Source organism: Narcine bancroftii, chromosome 1 (genome assembly GCF_036971445.1).
Source record: "Narcine bancroftii isolate sNarBan1 chromosome 1, sNarBan1.hap1, whole genome shotgun sequence".
Classification (NCBI taxonomy): Eukaryota; Metazoa; Chordata; class Chondrichthyes; order Torpediniformes; family Narcinidae; genus Narcine; species Narcine bancroftii.
Genome location: NC_091469.1, coordinates 90,767,316 through 90,782,707, shown reverse-complemented (window position 1 = coordinate 90,782,707; position 15,392 = coordinate 90,767,316).

Here is a 15,392-nt window from a genome sequence, read left to right as displayed (position 1 = left end):
AAAATGTGTAGGTGCCACAAGACACACACCCCAGGTTTTGGAACAGTTGCTACCCCTCCAGCACCAGGCTCCTCAACAACATGCCCAATCAGTGACTCATTTAAGGACTCTTAATTTTGCACTCTATTTATTTTTTTTCTCTCTGCTTTGCACAGACAGTTGGTTTACATTTCTTTATTTGTTTACATATGTACATTGCATACAGTATTTTTGCACTACCAATAAGTGGTAATTCTGCCTTGCCTGCAGGAAGAAAAGAATCTCATGGTTGTATGTAATGTCATGTTTGTACTCTGACAATAAATCTGAAATCTGAATTGAAGCTTGGAGGATAATTATCATCAACCAGACACGTTCAATCATTTACCTGCATAAATATTTCTTACACCCTTCCAAACTCATTCAATGTGTTTTTATTTTCAAATAAGGTGGAGAACCCTGATGTCTCCCCTAAATATCCCTCCCTTATCTTTGTACACATGTCCTCTGGTGTTTTGTTGATCCTACCCTGGGAAACAGGTGCTGGCTGTTCACTCTATCTATGCCCGTCATAATCTTGTAGACATCTATCAAGTCTCCTCTCATCTAACCTTGCCTCATAAGAGTTGTTTCTCAATTCAGGCAGCATATTGGTAAATCTCCTCTGCACCGTCTCCATAGCTTCCATGTCCTTCCTATAATAAGGTGATGAGAACTGAACACAATATTCTAAGTGAGCTCTCACCAGAGATTTGCAGAGTTGTAACATGACCTCTCTAATCCTGAATTCAATCTGCCATCAGTGAAGCCTATCATCCAACAGGCTTTCTTAACTATCCTATCAAGCTGTGCAACAACCTTGATGGATATATGGATTTGACCCCCAAGATCCCTCTGTTCATCCACACTCTTAAGTAACCGACCATTAACTCTGTACTTAGCCTTCTGGTTTGTCCTTCCAAAATGTATCACTTCACACAAATCTGGATTGAAATCTATCTGCCACTTTTCTGCCCAACTCTACATCCCGTCTATATACTTCTGCAACCTTCAACAACCTTCAGCTCCATGCACAAATCCTCCAACCTTTAAGTCATCAGCAAACCTATTGACCCATTCTTCCGCCTCCTCATCCAGGTCATTTACAAAAATATTACAAACAGCAGTGATCCCAGAACCGATCCACGTGGTATTCCAATAGTCAGTTACCTCCATGCAGAATACTTTCTTTCTATTCTCTGCTTTCTTCCTGCAAGCCAATATTTTTTAAATCTATACAGCCAAGGTTCCACTGATCCCATACCTCATGACTTCTAGATGAGTCACTCATGTGGGACCTTGTTAAATGCCTTTGTAGCAGGCGCACAGCGTGGTATTGCAAACCGCCACCATCAGTTCACAGACTTACCTGGCACATTGTACAACGAGTGGATCAGATAAAGCCCCTGCCTAAAGGGGCAAGGTGCGAATGGCTCATAGTTTTAATCTGCTGGTCCAGTGTTCACTCATGAGCTCATTGACAGGCAGGGTATAAATGGTCTGTGTATGTCTGTAATAAACCAGTCTTGAGTTGACTACCTTTGTGTGTGTTTGCCTTTATTTTGTAGCATCTACCATAGTAGCCGCTCCACCTTGGTAAAATCCATGTAGACCACATCTGCAGCTCTACCCTCATCAATTTATTTTGTTACCTCCACAAAAACTTAATTAGACTTGTGAGGCATGACCTTTCCTTCACAAAGCCATGCTGACTATCCTTGAGTGGACTGCACTTCTCCAAATGCTCATAGATCCTATCTTTAAGAATCCTCTCCATTAGTTTGCACACCAGTTTATAATTCCCAGGATTCTCCCTGTTACCTTTTTTTATAAAAGGGAATTATATTTTCCATTCTGCAATCCTGCGGCACTTACTTGTGGGCAATGGGGATTCAAAGATCATAGCTACTGCCCCTCTCTTCTCTTATTTCCCCCAGCAGCCTGGGTATATCACGTCTGGCTCTGGGGCTTATCAATCTTGATGGTTTTAAGAAGATCCAACACTTCTACTTCCTTAATCTTCACATTGTCCAGCACACAGGCCAGTTCAATTTCAACCTCACCATAATCAAGGCCATTTTCTCTTGAGAATATTAACACAAAGTATTCATTTAGGACCTCGCCAACCTCCTCTGACTTCAGGCACACATTACCTTCCTTATCCTTTAGCGGCTCCACTTCATCCTTCTATTTTTCACATATGCAAAGAACACCTTGGAATTCTCCTAATTCTATATGCAAAAGTTTTTTCATGCCCCCTTTGAGTTCTTCTAAGTCTTTTATTAAGCTTCCACCCACACAGACTCAGTGGACACTCCCTCTGCAGCATCCTCCCTTTCATGGGAAGGTGTATGCATCCAATTGCATGTACCTGTTGATGCTCTGACTGTAGTCAATAACCTTTCTATTATTTTCTCCATTCCACACTACCACTACCTGCGCTCTCCGAGGGCTATTGCTGGATTCAATAACTCCTTCCTTAAGTAAGCACTCTACCTCAGCTCAGATGAAGGCTCTGTCCATGGCACTGTACCATCTGCTTTTAATGGTGACGGGTTTGCAGTCAGGGGTGAGGTTGATGAATAGCGACAGAGGGAGGACTTTAAGTGTGGAGAGCCTGCAAGTCATGCATGAAGAGTGGTTTGGTTGGTGGACATGTACAGTGGGGGTTTAGCTATCGAATTGCTGATTAACGGTTGGTGAGGGATGGATGGAGCTTGTCAAAAGCCATCGTCATGCTTTTAAAGTGACATTGAAAATCAAGCTCCAACTGTACAGCAGCGACATTACCATTGGACTAAAGTTGTCATATGCAGTACTCCACACCATTAAAGTCACAATACAGAAACCCCAACATCTGCTGTAAATGACTTGGATGACAAGGAGAACTTTTGGTTCACTGGCAGTAGTTTGAGGGAGAGGCTCTGCACCATGTCCGGATGTATAAAACTCTCCGAGCTCCTGCAATCGAACAAACAACTCGTCACATGGCCATTTACTTTGGCGAGTTAGTGCAGAGTGTCCTAGTTGAGGGTGATGGAGGTTATGTTACGAATCCAGAAGACCCCAAAACCCAGCTGCAATAGAAATTCACCAAGACATATGGTTACTTAAACAAAGTTTGGTTTTAATTTTCTTTAAACATAAAAACAGAACAAACTTTAACTTATTACTATTGACAACTTAATCTAACTTAACGCCTTTCTAATTCTAAGTGCAGGTGTATGTAATATGTGTATAAGTTCAGGAAAGTTCTTTGATTCACAGTCCATTCTCACTTCTCACTCCTCCAAGTTAACCGGTATCAGGCAATTCTTATACTGTGCACAGAATTTAACATTTATGAATTTTCATCAGGGTCTGGTGCTTAAAGATAAATGGTTACTGTTCAGGAAGGTTCTTGTCAGTTTCAGAGAGAGAAATTTGTTGCTCGTTGGACACATACAAACTGATTTCCTCCGATCAGTACTTCAGTGTCTTGCCGAAGAAACTGTTTCCCTTATTTCAGGAAAAACACTCTAGCCAGCCATTTCCTCTTGTAAGGACCACAAGGAGTTTGAACAGGCTGAACTCAGAACTCAAAACCAATCTTCAAAATGGAGTTTTAACAAGCCTGCCACTTACCATTTTGTAGCCTCCCAAAAGCTACTGCAGAATTCAGCTCTCTCTCTCTCTCTCTCTCTCTCTCTCTCTCTCTCAAAGAGAAATCCAAATCCTTTTTGGTCTTTTCTCTCTCACTCTCTGCTTGCAAAGCCACATGGTCCCTTTTAGAACAGAATCCATTTCCTGTTCCTGACCACCTGTGGTTTTAAAGACAAGAGTCAATTTACTCCACAGCATCAGTCCAATTAACACCTACTTGTGAAGTCTCCATAGGCATTCTTCAAAGTTTCCGTAAAGTCAATGTGGTCATGAAATATCTTTCAGCAAAGCTCTTGCATTTTAAATGAGAAGTCTTTTGTAAGTATCTGTTTGTTTATGAAGTGACCTACAATTAACCCCCACAATCTATTTCTATTAATATATAATTTAAAATATAATATACCCTGTAACACTAAGGTCAGATCGCTACACATTGCCACAATAAAAGGTTCAAGAGCCTGCAACCAGTGTTTCCGGATCTGAAAGATGGCAGCCTGCATGGCCTGCGAGCAGCACAGCTGGGTCCTGAAGGTGGTGTCCAAGATGGTGGCTCCCATGGATGCACATGGCACTGCTGGCTCCAGGTGATGGCAGTGTTGCAGAAGTCTGCTCCCAAGAGCCACACAGGATGCTTCTAGAATGGGTTTGGACTTTCACACTTTGGTGTTGTGGCCCTTCTTTCTGCAGCTGGAGCAGATTGAATCCTTCACTGGTCAGTATTTCCTCTGATGCTTGCCCAGGCTGCAGAAGTAGCACTTTGGAGGGTTCACCTAAAGTGTCACCACAGCTTGCATGTTGCTGACCCGGTTCCAAGGCAGGTACTGAGGGAGGGGTTTTGGCATGACAGCCTTTATGAGGATATTTGGGAGGGAGGAGTCACAGGTTCAAAGAGCGAGCCAGCCCACATACACACACACACATAGTGGTAGCATCACACCAGAATTATCATTTTAAATATTAAATATCAATGAACAAGCAACCTGGTGTATGAGGCATCATTCTCCTTGTGGGACAGGACAGAGTGAAATGACATTGTCTGTGGAATGGATAGGTGACTTGAAATGGGTTCTGTGTGTCTGGGAGGTGCGCTTTGATGCATTCCACCACCAGACACTCAAAGAATTCCATAATGGTAGTGGTCAGTGTCACAGGGCAGTTGACATTGAGGCCTGTTATTGTCGCTCTCTTTGAGTACTGGGTTGATGTTCCCAGGATACTCCCTATTAGTTTTTTTCAAACAAGGGAACACATTTGCCATTCTACAATCCTCTGGCACCTCCCCTTTGGCTAAGGAGGATTCAAAGATCACAGCTAATGCCCCAATTACCTCTTCCTTCCTTTCCCACAGCAGCTGGGGCATATTGTGTCTGGCTGCAGGGACATCAATCTTAATGATTTTAAGAACATCCAAAACTTCCTCTTCCTTAATTTCAACATTGAACAGCACACAATCCTGTTCTATTTCAACCTCACCCAGATTAAGATCCTTTTTTTGTGAGTACTATTCCTGGAGGCAAGTTATCAAGTTCTGCATGAGCACTGAGATGACACTCTCCCAGTTAGAGGGAGAAAGAGAGTGAGAGATGCTGGGAACCACAGAACAAAGAACAACAGTGAAGGAAGTTCATATAATCATCAATTGGCCAGTGTGAATGTTAGAAAGTGAAATTCTGTTGATGCATCTCATTGAGTACGGAACAAAGAAATCTTTTAGATAATTGGAAAATAATTATTTAAAAGAAAGTTTATCTGAGGTATTAGTAGCAATAACCTAGGAGCAACTATTGCAGAAGAAAGACAAATAAAAGAAAGTTTAGAGTTCAGAAGACTACAAATGCCATCAAAGTTTGTCTGGCCCATTCACCTTGTGTGGATAGTATTTAGGTCCAAATTATGAATTGTAATTTATTAAGGAATGATAAGGTTAAAAAAAAGTAATTAAAATATACGTTTTGGAAGTTAGTTGAATGTAAGCATGCTTAACTAGGTAGGTTCAATGTTAATCAAGATTAAGTTGAAAAAAAAAACCTGATTTAGTTTTTTTTTTGTTTCATACATCTTTTGATTCCCTGTAGCAGCCATTCTCAATGAGGACCATAAAGGTCACCTGGGGAACACATCACATTTAAGGGGGCCACGGATAAAGTATTTTTTTCATAAAAATCATAAAATCATAAAATATTTTTTTCTGTTTTATTATGTAGTGTTATGGAATCATGTTATTATTATCTTTAGTTTATAAAAATATTATTTTAATAAAGTTATTTTGTGGCTTTGGAAAAGGGAAAAATACAAACAAAGACTCATCACACATTTGGATTAACAAATATGAAATGTGTTCCAGAGAAGAAATGACTCATAATTCAAAGTCATAAAGTCAAAACTGGGGCTTGTTCTCTATTGAAAGTTTGAAAACAATAGATGTTTGCACCTTTGGAAGACTACACAAAAGAGTCTGGAAAAACAACCACCTGAAGAAACACACAAAGATCAATGTGTACAGATTTATGAAATCATCATGTAAAACACAAGTTCCATAGCCTCCATCAAGAGAGGGAAATTTGTGGAAAATCATTCATATGAAAAAACATTTGTCGAAAGCAACTCAACAAGAATTCATAAGCTTTGAGAGGTCTGATAACTTGGTGTCTCGAACTACTTTGTAATCACTTTTTAACAACAGTAAAGATTCTGAGTTTTGACACAAAAGATTTTTGAACTTTAAAAATTGACTTTTTAAAATCGTGCCTGAACTGTAATGGTTTTCAACTTGCCACACACACACACACACACACACACACACACACACACACACATACATTTGCACATAGTGGGGTTCAATTTAGATTTAACTAAGAAGTGTTATATTATTAATAGTGATTAACAAAATTTATTGTTTTTGAAGATACTTTTCTCTTGGTGAATTTCTATTGCTGCTGGTCTTTGTCATAGCAATAGTTGGTAGGAGAGATGGACAAAAGTAAACAACTAAACCTGACTGCTTACAGGCAAGAAGCCCATAAACTTTGAGCAGAGTTCTAAGTAAGCCATTAGCAAAACAAGTTTGAGAATGACTGCCCTACATAGGTAACAAGGTCAATACAAATTACGATAACAGCAAGAACAGGCAACATGATTACTGTAGTGGTTAGTGCAATGTAGTGGTTAGTGTAGTGGTTAGAGTTCTCCGAACCCTTCTCCATTGACAATGGCGTGAAGCAAGGCTGCGTCCTCACACCAACCCTCTTTACTATCTTCTTCAGCATGATGCTGAAACAAGCCAATAAATACCTCAACAATGAAGACGGTTTTACATCCGGTACCGCACGGATGGCAGTCTCTTCAATCTGAGGCACCTGCAAGCTCACACTAAGACACAAGAGCAACTTGTCCGTGAACTACTCTTTGCAGACGATGCCGCTTTAGTTGCCCATTTAGAGCCAGCTCTCCAGCGCATGACGTCCTGTTTTGTGGAAATTGCCAAAATGTTTGGCCTGGAAGTCAGCCTGAAGAAAACTGAGGTCCTCCATCAGCCAGCAACCCACCATGACCACCAGCCCCCACCACCCCCCCCCCCACATCTCCATCAGGCACACTGAACTCAAAATGGTCAACCAGTTTACCTACCTCGGCTGCACCATTTCATCTGATGCAAGGATCGACAAAGAGATAGACAACAGACTCGCCAAGGCAAATAGCACCTTTGGAAGACTACACAAAAGAGTATGGAAAAACAACCACCTGAAGAAACACACAAAGATCAATGTGTACAGAGCCGTTGTCATACCCACACTCCTGTTCGGCTCCGAATCATGGGTCCTCTACCGGCATCACCTACGGCTCCTAGAACGCTTCCATCAGCGCTGTCTCCGCTCCATCCTCAACATTCTTTGGAATGACTTCATCACCAACATCGAAGTACTCGAGCTGGCAGAGTCCACAAGGATCGAATCCATGCTGCTGAATGGCCATAGTCCCCCTGCTTTCAGGTGCCTAGGGGGAGTGCTTGGAAGTCGAGAATACACCTACCCGAGGAGTGTTGGGTAAGTACTCCTCGGGTCAGGGTTCTCTACTTTCAGGTGGCCTCCCAACAGCTGCATTCGGGTATTTTAGGCGGTTTTACGTTGGGGTATTCTGGCCACCTGAAAGCGGCTAAAGAGAGAGAGAGAGAGAGAGAGAGAGAGAGAGAGAGAGAGAGAGACAGAGAGAGAGAGAGAGAGAGATTCCATTATGGAGAGGAAAAATTGGCAATGAAATTCAAGGGAAGAATTAGATAAAGAGTGCTTCAATTCAAAGGTGTAAAATATTCATTATTTGTCAAACAACGCTGAGAGAACTGTTGCTGGAAGTCATAGGATCCTTTCTCCTCTCTGATAAATATTTGAAATGGTGCTGAATAAAATTTTGAGAAACTGAGGTGTCCTTTCACATTCAAATATGGTATTTCATCCAGTTTATACACAATCATTTGCCAACAATGTTCTAATTTCTTTGGATTTCTTCACATCTCAGGGGAGATGAAATGAGGAGCAGACATTATCTTCTTCTTCAGAAATTTGCCTTTCCCAGTGTGATAGTACAGATTCTATCACCAATGTGTATATGTACAGATTGTAGTGTAGGATGACTGTGATTGGTGTAAGGTAAAACATCATGAGATGGGAATGTGTAAGGAGTTACCCTGCCCTGTACAGGGCTGTAACAAGATGTAAATGCATCCTTGTACTTACAAGATAAGAGAGACATTGATGGATTGAGAGGCAGGAAGCTAGCAGGGAAAGGATAGCAACAGTTTTAGTCATTGGACAAGTAATGATATGATGATGTTCTAAGCATGTATCCAAGGGTATAAAAAATCACCATTTTGCTGATAACGGCAGAATGCATTCTCCGACTAACATGGTTAGTCGCAAGTGTTACAATCCGGTAATAAAGAACAAAGAACCCTGATTTCGACTCAGCCTGGTGTTTGTCTCACTCATTCATGAACAAAGCAGACCTAACATTGGCTGAGAGCTTAGCCACACCTACTGGCAGGTCTTAAAGGATTGCTCCTAGCCAGACCAGGTCATTCTGGACTGGTCGACATACATGTGATATGCTTCAGTCTTTTAGTTAATAAAAGCCTTGGTTTGGATCAGCCAGTCTTTGATTCTTTCGATGCGCTCTACACCCAGCACTCATTGTGTTGTAAGTGGCCCGGATACGCAATATCATCATTTTAATGTCTGCTGGCTTCTGGCTGGGGAATGTAAATATATCTTGTAAGAATTAGGGAATGGCTGTACTCTGTCTACTTACCACTGATTTATCTGCCACTCTGAGCAGCAGTGACATAGCTCATAACATACAAAGTCATAGCACGTTACTGGCCTTTTGGCCCACTATGCTGTGCTGATCTACATAAACTTACACAACAATCTAAACCTTCTCTTTCTCACACCCATAAACCTCTATTTTCTTGCATCCATATGCTTGACTAAGAGTCTTTTCAATTTCCCTATTGTACCAGTTTCCACCACCAACCCTGGCAATGCATTCCAGATACCCTTTACGCTCTGTGTAAAAAAAACACTGATGTCTTCCTGTGATAGTACAGATCTATCACCAATGTACATAGTATATATAGTTACTGTATCTAGACTGTACTTACAGCGATTGGCTGAGAGCTAAGCCACACCTATTGTCTGGGCCTTAAAGGGTTGTGTCCCTAGCCAGGTCGGATCATTCCGGACTGGTTGGCCAACTGTGAAGAGCTCCGGTCTTTTGCTAATAAAAGCCTTGGTTTGGATCAACAAGTCTTTGGTTCTTTCGACGAGCTCTACACTTCCCTAAGCTTCCCTTCCAGCACCTTAAACAGATATCCTCCTGTATTTGTTACCTACCACTTTGGCCCTAGACTGAGCTTTAGTAAACTCCCACCCCCCACCCAACCTTTCCCCCCCAGCCCACAGCCCCCACATTTTGTTGAATGGAATAATATATATATTTTTTTTCCATTTATTAGCCTTTGGATGTGATGCCCTCACATATTCCAAATTTATCCACTAGGTATGTGCTTGGAATACACCAGTTGGTGTTTGGTTGGAGGAGGGGAGGAAGAACTTTATTAAAATCAAACAAAACTTTAACTTACAGCATGGCTGGTGTCATGGGGGGTATTCGCAGGCCATGGCCTCCTCCCAAATAAGTTATTGTGCCCTTCACCCACCCACCCACCCACCCGCAGGTCAAGTCTTTGGTGCAAAACTTTGCATGGTTGAAGGGCGGAGCACAGCCTGTGGAATTCGCTGGAACCCACCACGGTTCCTCACCCTCCACCTGCTGGCTGCTCTTTGGGATGTGGATCCTCACCTCCACATTGATGAGACTAGCACAACCCCCCTACCGTGCAGCTGCGCTCCCACCGCTGCTAGTCAGGGGGTTGAGAACGCTGTGCATGCTCCTTACGTCACTTCCAAGTCACTACTGTGCCCGTGGCTCCTTCAGTGGAGATGAGGTGCATTTTTCCCAAGGGGTTTCTGGGTTTTTCTGGCAGTCATGAAACTGCCTGCTGCACTGTTTGGTGTTCTGTAATGTTTGCTCCTGACGTTTTTCAAAAGACCAAGTGTCGCATGTTTCCTTCGTCTGGTTTGGCATTTTGGATACTAAATAGTGATGGACTCTGAATGAGAGCACTTTAATCAGTTTGGAGCTTAGAGAGCAGATTTTGGCATTGACATAATCTAGCTCTGCACAGCAACTGATACATTTGTGTGTTGGCAAAACATTGCACGTTTGAGCAGATGATCGAGCAGTTTGTAAAATGCTCATTAAATTATGATAATTGATACATAGACAGGTGAACGTGGTTCTTCCACGAGCCTTGATTGATGCGTGGACCCAGGACTAATGCAAGCCCATATTGACAGGTGGTTACACTGGTGTACCAGTGGTTGTGACAGGACGCCTTATATTCTGCTTCAGCCTACTCAGCCTGATGGTTAACCCTTCACTGCCTACACCTTCTCTAAAGCTTCCACGTTCTTCCTGTAATGAAGGGACCAGAACTGAACACCTCAGTATCATCTCCAATAGTATGCCTGTAATGGAAGATTCAAACTGTATTTTTTTTTTAAACTTTTGCAGCCTTTGCTTCTGGAAGGTTGAGAACCTGCTTGTTTTTAGAATCAGCAGACTTAAGCTAAATTCCACCGAAGGGCCAGAGATGCAGTGATCTGATGAAAAGACATCTGTGTACCAAGAACATTTAATCTTCCTGCTTGTTTTGGTCACAGACTGTCAGAGGCCTAGCCTTGATGCAAAATAAACCATTGTATTGAAAGTGATAAGCTGAAAATTACATTATTATTATATAGAAGCCTAGCATGCTAGCTTGCTCGCTTATCTTTCTTACTGTGCTGGGAATAGGTGCTTGGGTAAGCAGTTTTTGGGTAATATAAGCCATGGTCCGGCTACTGAAGTTTGAGACTCCCTGAGAGGTGGCAACATCTCTCAGCAAGAAGAAGAACTTCTAGAGTCCAGCCAATGTCCCGGTCGGGGGAGGTGGAGAATCTACTACTGGCACCCCGACAACTAACTATAAGTGTGCGGTTGTTGCCTCGCTTCGGCAGTTGGGACCAGTTCAGGCGTTGATAAGTATAATTGGGAAGGGCTTGCATATTGTAGTTTGAAATCAGCTTTGGAATTTATAATAAACATTTGTATAAACTGAACTGCTCTCGGTGTGTGTGTCTATTTTCTTTCGGTAGCTCAAACACCGTGACCAATCTAAAAAGAACAAATTGAGAGGTACAAGTTTACCCAGGACAATGCCCACAACTGATTAGAATTGTTTGACCACCAACAACATGGAGCACTGTCTCCCCCACATGGCAATAACAATTGTGATCTCTCTATATTTACCATTGCAGTAACAGGCTGTGCTTAATCAAGAAATGAATCCACAGACACAGAGAGAAGCACAAGCCAACAGTAAGGGATGAAATGATCCAAGTGTAAAGTTTAATTAGTAGACTAGCATTAACACTTCTGAGAGCAAAGCAAGAGTGTGAAAGGAGACTGAATTTCTCTCTAATGCATTTCTAAAGTGAAGACCTATGAAAGATAAACAGGAATATTGATCAATGAAATTTAACTTGGAAACAAAAAAAATCATATTGATAGTATTAAGCATGTGCTGGTTGGCGAAAGAGATCCACTCCACATCAACTACATGTTCTTCTTCTTTCTTTCTTCTCTTTGGCTTGGCTTTGCGGACGAAGATTTATGGAGGGGGTAAACACACAACACACAAATACACATAACACACTTCCCTTGTAATTAACAAATGAAAGGATTGCATGCCACATTATATTAAGAATTTTACCTATAATAAAACAGTAAAAGCTGGAAATAGAATCTATGAAGAAGAAACATTGTGATCAGTTTAGCTTCAAAATCCATTGTTTTAAACAAAGCTCTACCTGATTGACCAAAACCAAAGGAAATAGCTTCACAGATTTTCTTAACTGTGAGATTGTATTTCCATGAGCAAATCATGTATGCCATTGCATCCATTTAATTATTAATCATAATTGTCAATAAGATGTATAAATCCTGACATTCGCAATTCTTCCGGGCAGATCATCTAATACTATCTAGCCTTCATTGCGGTCCCACAGCCAGCACCAGTCCCATCCACTTCACTCAGACTCGCCTAGTCCCCACCACACCACAAACAATCCATTTGCCCCTTCACATCTGTAGTGTCAAACAGGCCTACTTTCGGCTGTTTCACCATCCTGATCAAAAGGATATCAATCTGAAATGTTATCTCTGTTTCCTTCTACATGAATGCTGCTTACCCCACAGCACATTTCCAACTTTTATTGTTTTTATTTCCGATTTCCAGCACAGGCATTCTTTTTCTCTTTTTGATGTTATGAAAGCATGATCTGACTACATATGATAATATTTCATGACATCGCTGAAATTTTTCAGCATTGTTAACGAGGAAATTCAAGGCAAATGCACGTAGGTTGGTGGCTCTTTTAGATGTTAGCCTGCTTGTATTCAAACCTTTTCATTTCACTGTGCACTTGCACTGTGCTGGAGGTGTTGGCTCAGAGCTTAATTGGACTTTGGGTGTGGTTTCATGTAATTTTTTTTAAAATTTAGAAATATTGCTCTGTGACAGGTCATTTTGGCCCATGAGTCTATGTTGCCCAAATGCACCCATGTTACCAATTCTGTCTAGAGATCAAGAACTTGATTCAGTATCTCCAATAGATGAGGAACTTATGGGGAAAGGAGGAAGTGAGAGGACTTTCATTGCCTTTATTGTGGAGAGGAATAAAGGAGATTGTGACCTGTGTGGTGCAAGCTGGATTTGGAAACTTAGATCTTGACATTATTTCCAGGTGGGGGATAAAAGTGTCAGTGAGCTAGGCAGAGAGCACAGGGTTCGGAGCCAACTGAGAGTAGACAAACTCATAATGTTAAAGGATGCCATATAGATGAGGCTCCTTGCAGTGTGTGGGATTGAGCTTCATATGGGACATTTTCAATAGATTTGTGGCCATGGCACCTTAAAAGTTTGTTTGTTTCCAGAGTGACTGACAATGTAGCTCCTCAGTGCAAGTAACCTGGCAATGAATGCTTGTTCAACTGTTACAGAAACATCACATCATTGTGACAATAACTTGTAAGTGGAAATGTCTGGTCAATTTTCTGAAGTATCACTATTCACCTTGCAAGTGATTGCAGCTGCATTCTTCTCTGAATGGAATGCTCCAACTTCCCCCCTTACCTTTTTTTACCTTCCAAAAACAGGAACTGCAGTTTTTTTTTCCCCCAGGTCATCACTCCTTTCATATTCTTTCAGGAGGGACTTGGGTGGGTGCATTGAATGTGCTGCCGGCAATGGAGGTGGAGACAGTTACAATAGGATATTTTAAGAGATTATTAGATTGGAACATGGATCAGAAAAAAAAAATGATGGGGGGTGGTTATGCAGTAGGGAAATTCTAGGCAGTTGGTAGAGTAGGTTTTATGTTGGCACAACACCTGGGTTGATGGAAGTGTTCTGTGCTGTAGATTTCTATGCTAACAGAGGAGTAATGTAATTGTTCTTCTTGGAGACTGAGTTTAGCAAAACTATGCATCAATCAAAATTCCTGATGATTCAGTTTGAGCCATTGTATTGGGTGTCTGACTAAAAGTAAAAGTAGATCAGCATCTACTGTTGGAGTTCCAAAATGACCATGGAATTGGATACAGAAGACACATTCCTTGGATAATTTAGAGACTAATTGGATAATGTTGGAAAGTGACACAGATAGACAAGTGGAATATCTGCAAGATTTTGGATCATAATACAGACCAGGCTTATGATCCATAATGGAGCTACCTGTTGGAAATTATCAGGTTTCTTTTCAATAGAGCAGTATAATTGTTTTTCCAGTTGGGTATGATGACTAGAAGACAAAAAGAAGGTAGAATAAAATTAGATCACAAGTTCCTAGTTCACTGCAGTCCTGAATATGTATCTAAATGTGGTCATATTTCACATTGCCAATTAATGATTTTTCCTCAACTTTCATTTTCTTCAATCCATAAAGCATACATTAATAATCCATATTTTGAATAGTTGGTACCAGTGATTTGTAACTCATATGACTGGGGAGTTCACCAAACATACAGCAGACATGTTGACTTATAGCTCTATAACCCATGGTTGACCCTACCCTCTCATGCTGTCTCTCTGTGAACTGTACATGATTCTGTGGGTTTTCTCAAATTGTTCCAGTTTTCTCCCATAGCCCAAAGACACGTAGAAAGCATGAAACAGAAAAGTATGCAGATCCTAAAGTTGTAGTTCAATGCACAAAAGTACTGGAGGAACTCAGCAGTTCATGCAGCACCTATAGGAAGTAAAGGGAAACCATTGTTTTAGGCCTGAGCCCTTTGTCAAGGCCTGAGCTAAAAGCAGGCATAAAACCAGTAGCTGCACAAGAGAAGAGGTGGGAGGAAGGGGCATGGCGAGGAGAACAAGCTAACATAAGAGGTCATTGGTTCTTTTTTTCTCTCAGCTTTTTCAACTTCTGCCCTCTCACCTATATACATCTCTTACCTCTCACCTGTGCTCCTCTCCCAGCCCCTTCCTCCCTGCTCACGTCTTCCCCCCCCCCCACCCCCTCACCTCTATAAGCAGGCACCTTTTTTTTTGCTCATACCTTGATGAAGGGCTTGGGCCCAAAATGTTGGTTACCCTTTACTTCCATGCAGTTTATAAAGGGTCCCAACCCGATACACTGACTGACCTCTCAATAAAGGGTCCCAACAGGAGACATGGATTGAAGATAGCTACTAATGGATGCTGTCTGACCCATTGTTCCTCCATCCGTTCATTGTTTGCTCCAGATTCTAGCAACTGCAGTCTTTGTAGGTATACAAGAAAATTTGCAGACTCTGCGGTCTAGTGCAGTCCACAAAAGTGCTGGAGAAACTCAGCAGGGTCACACTCCAGATGCCTGAACTAAAAAAAAGGGTGGGGGAGGAGATGAGGGAGGAAGCTCAGAGGTAATAGATGGATAAATGTGGCAGGGTAAAAGAGAAATGAGGTAAATGATCCCTACAGATTCACTGATGAAGTGTTGCATCAGTTGGAAGAACTGTTGTGGGTTCCAACTAGACAGTATCAATATTAGCTTCTCCAATTTTCATTATACCCTTCCCCCATTTCTCTCTTT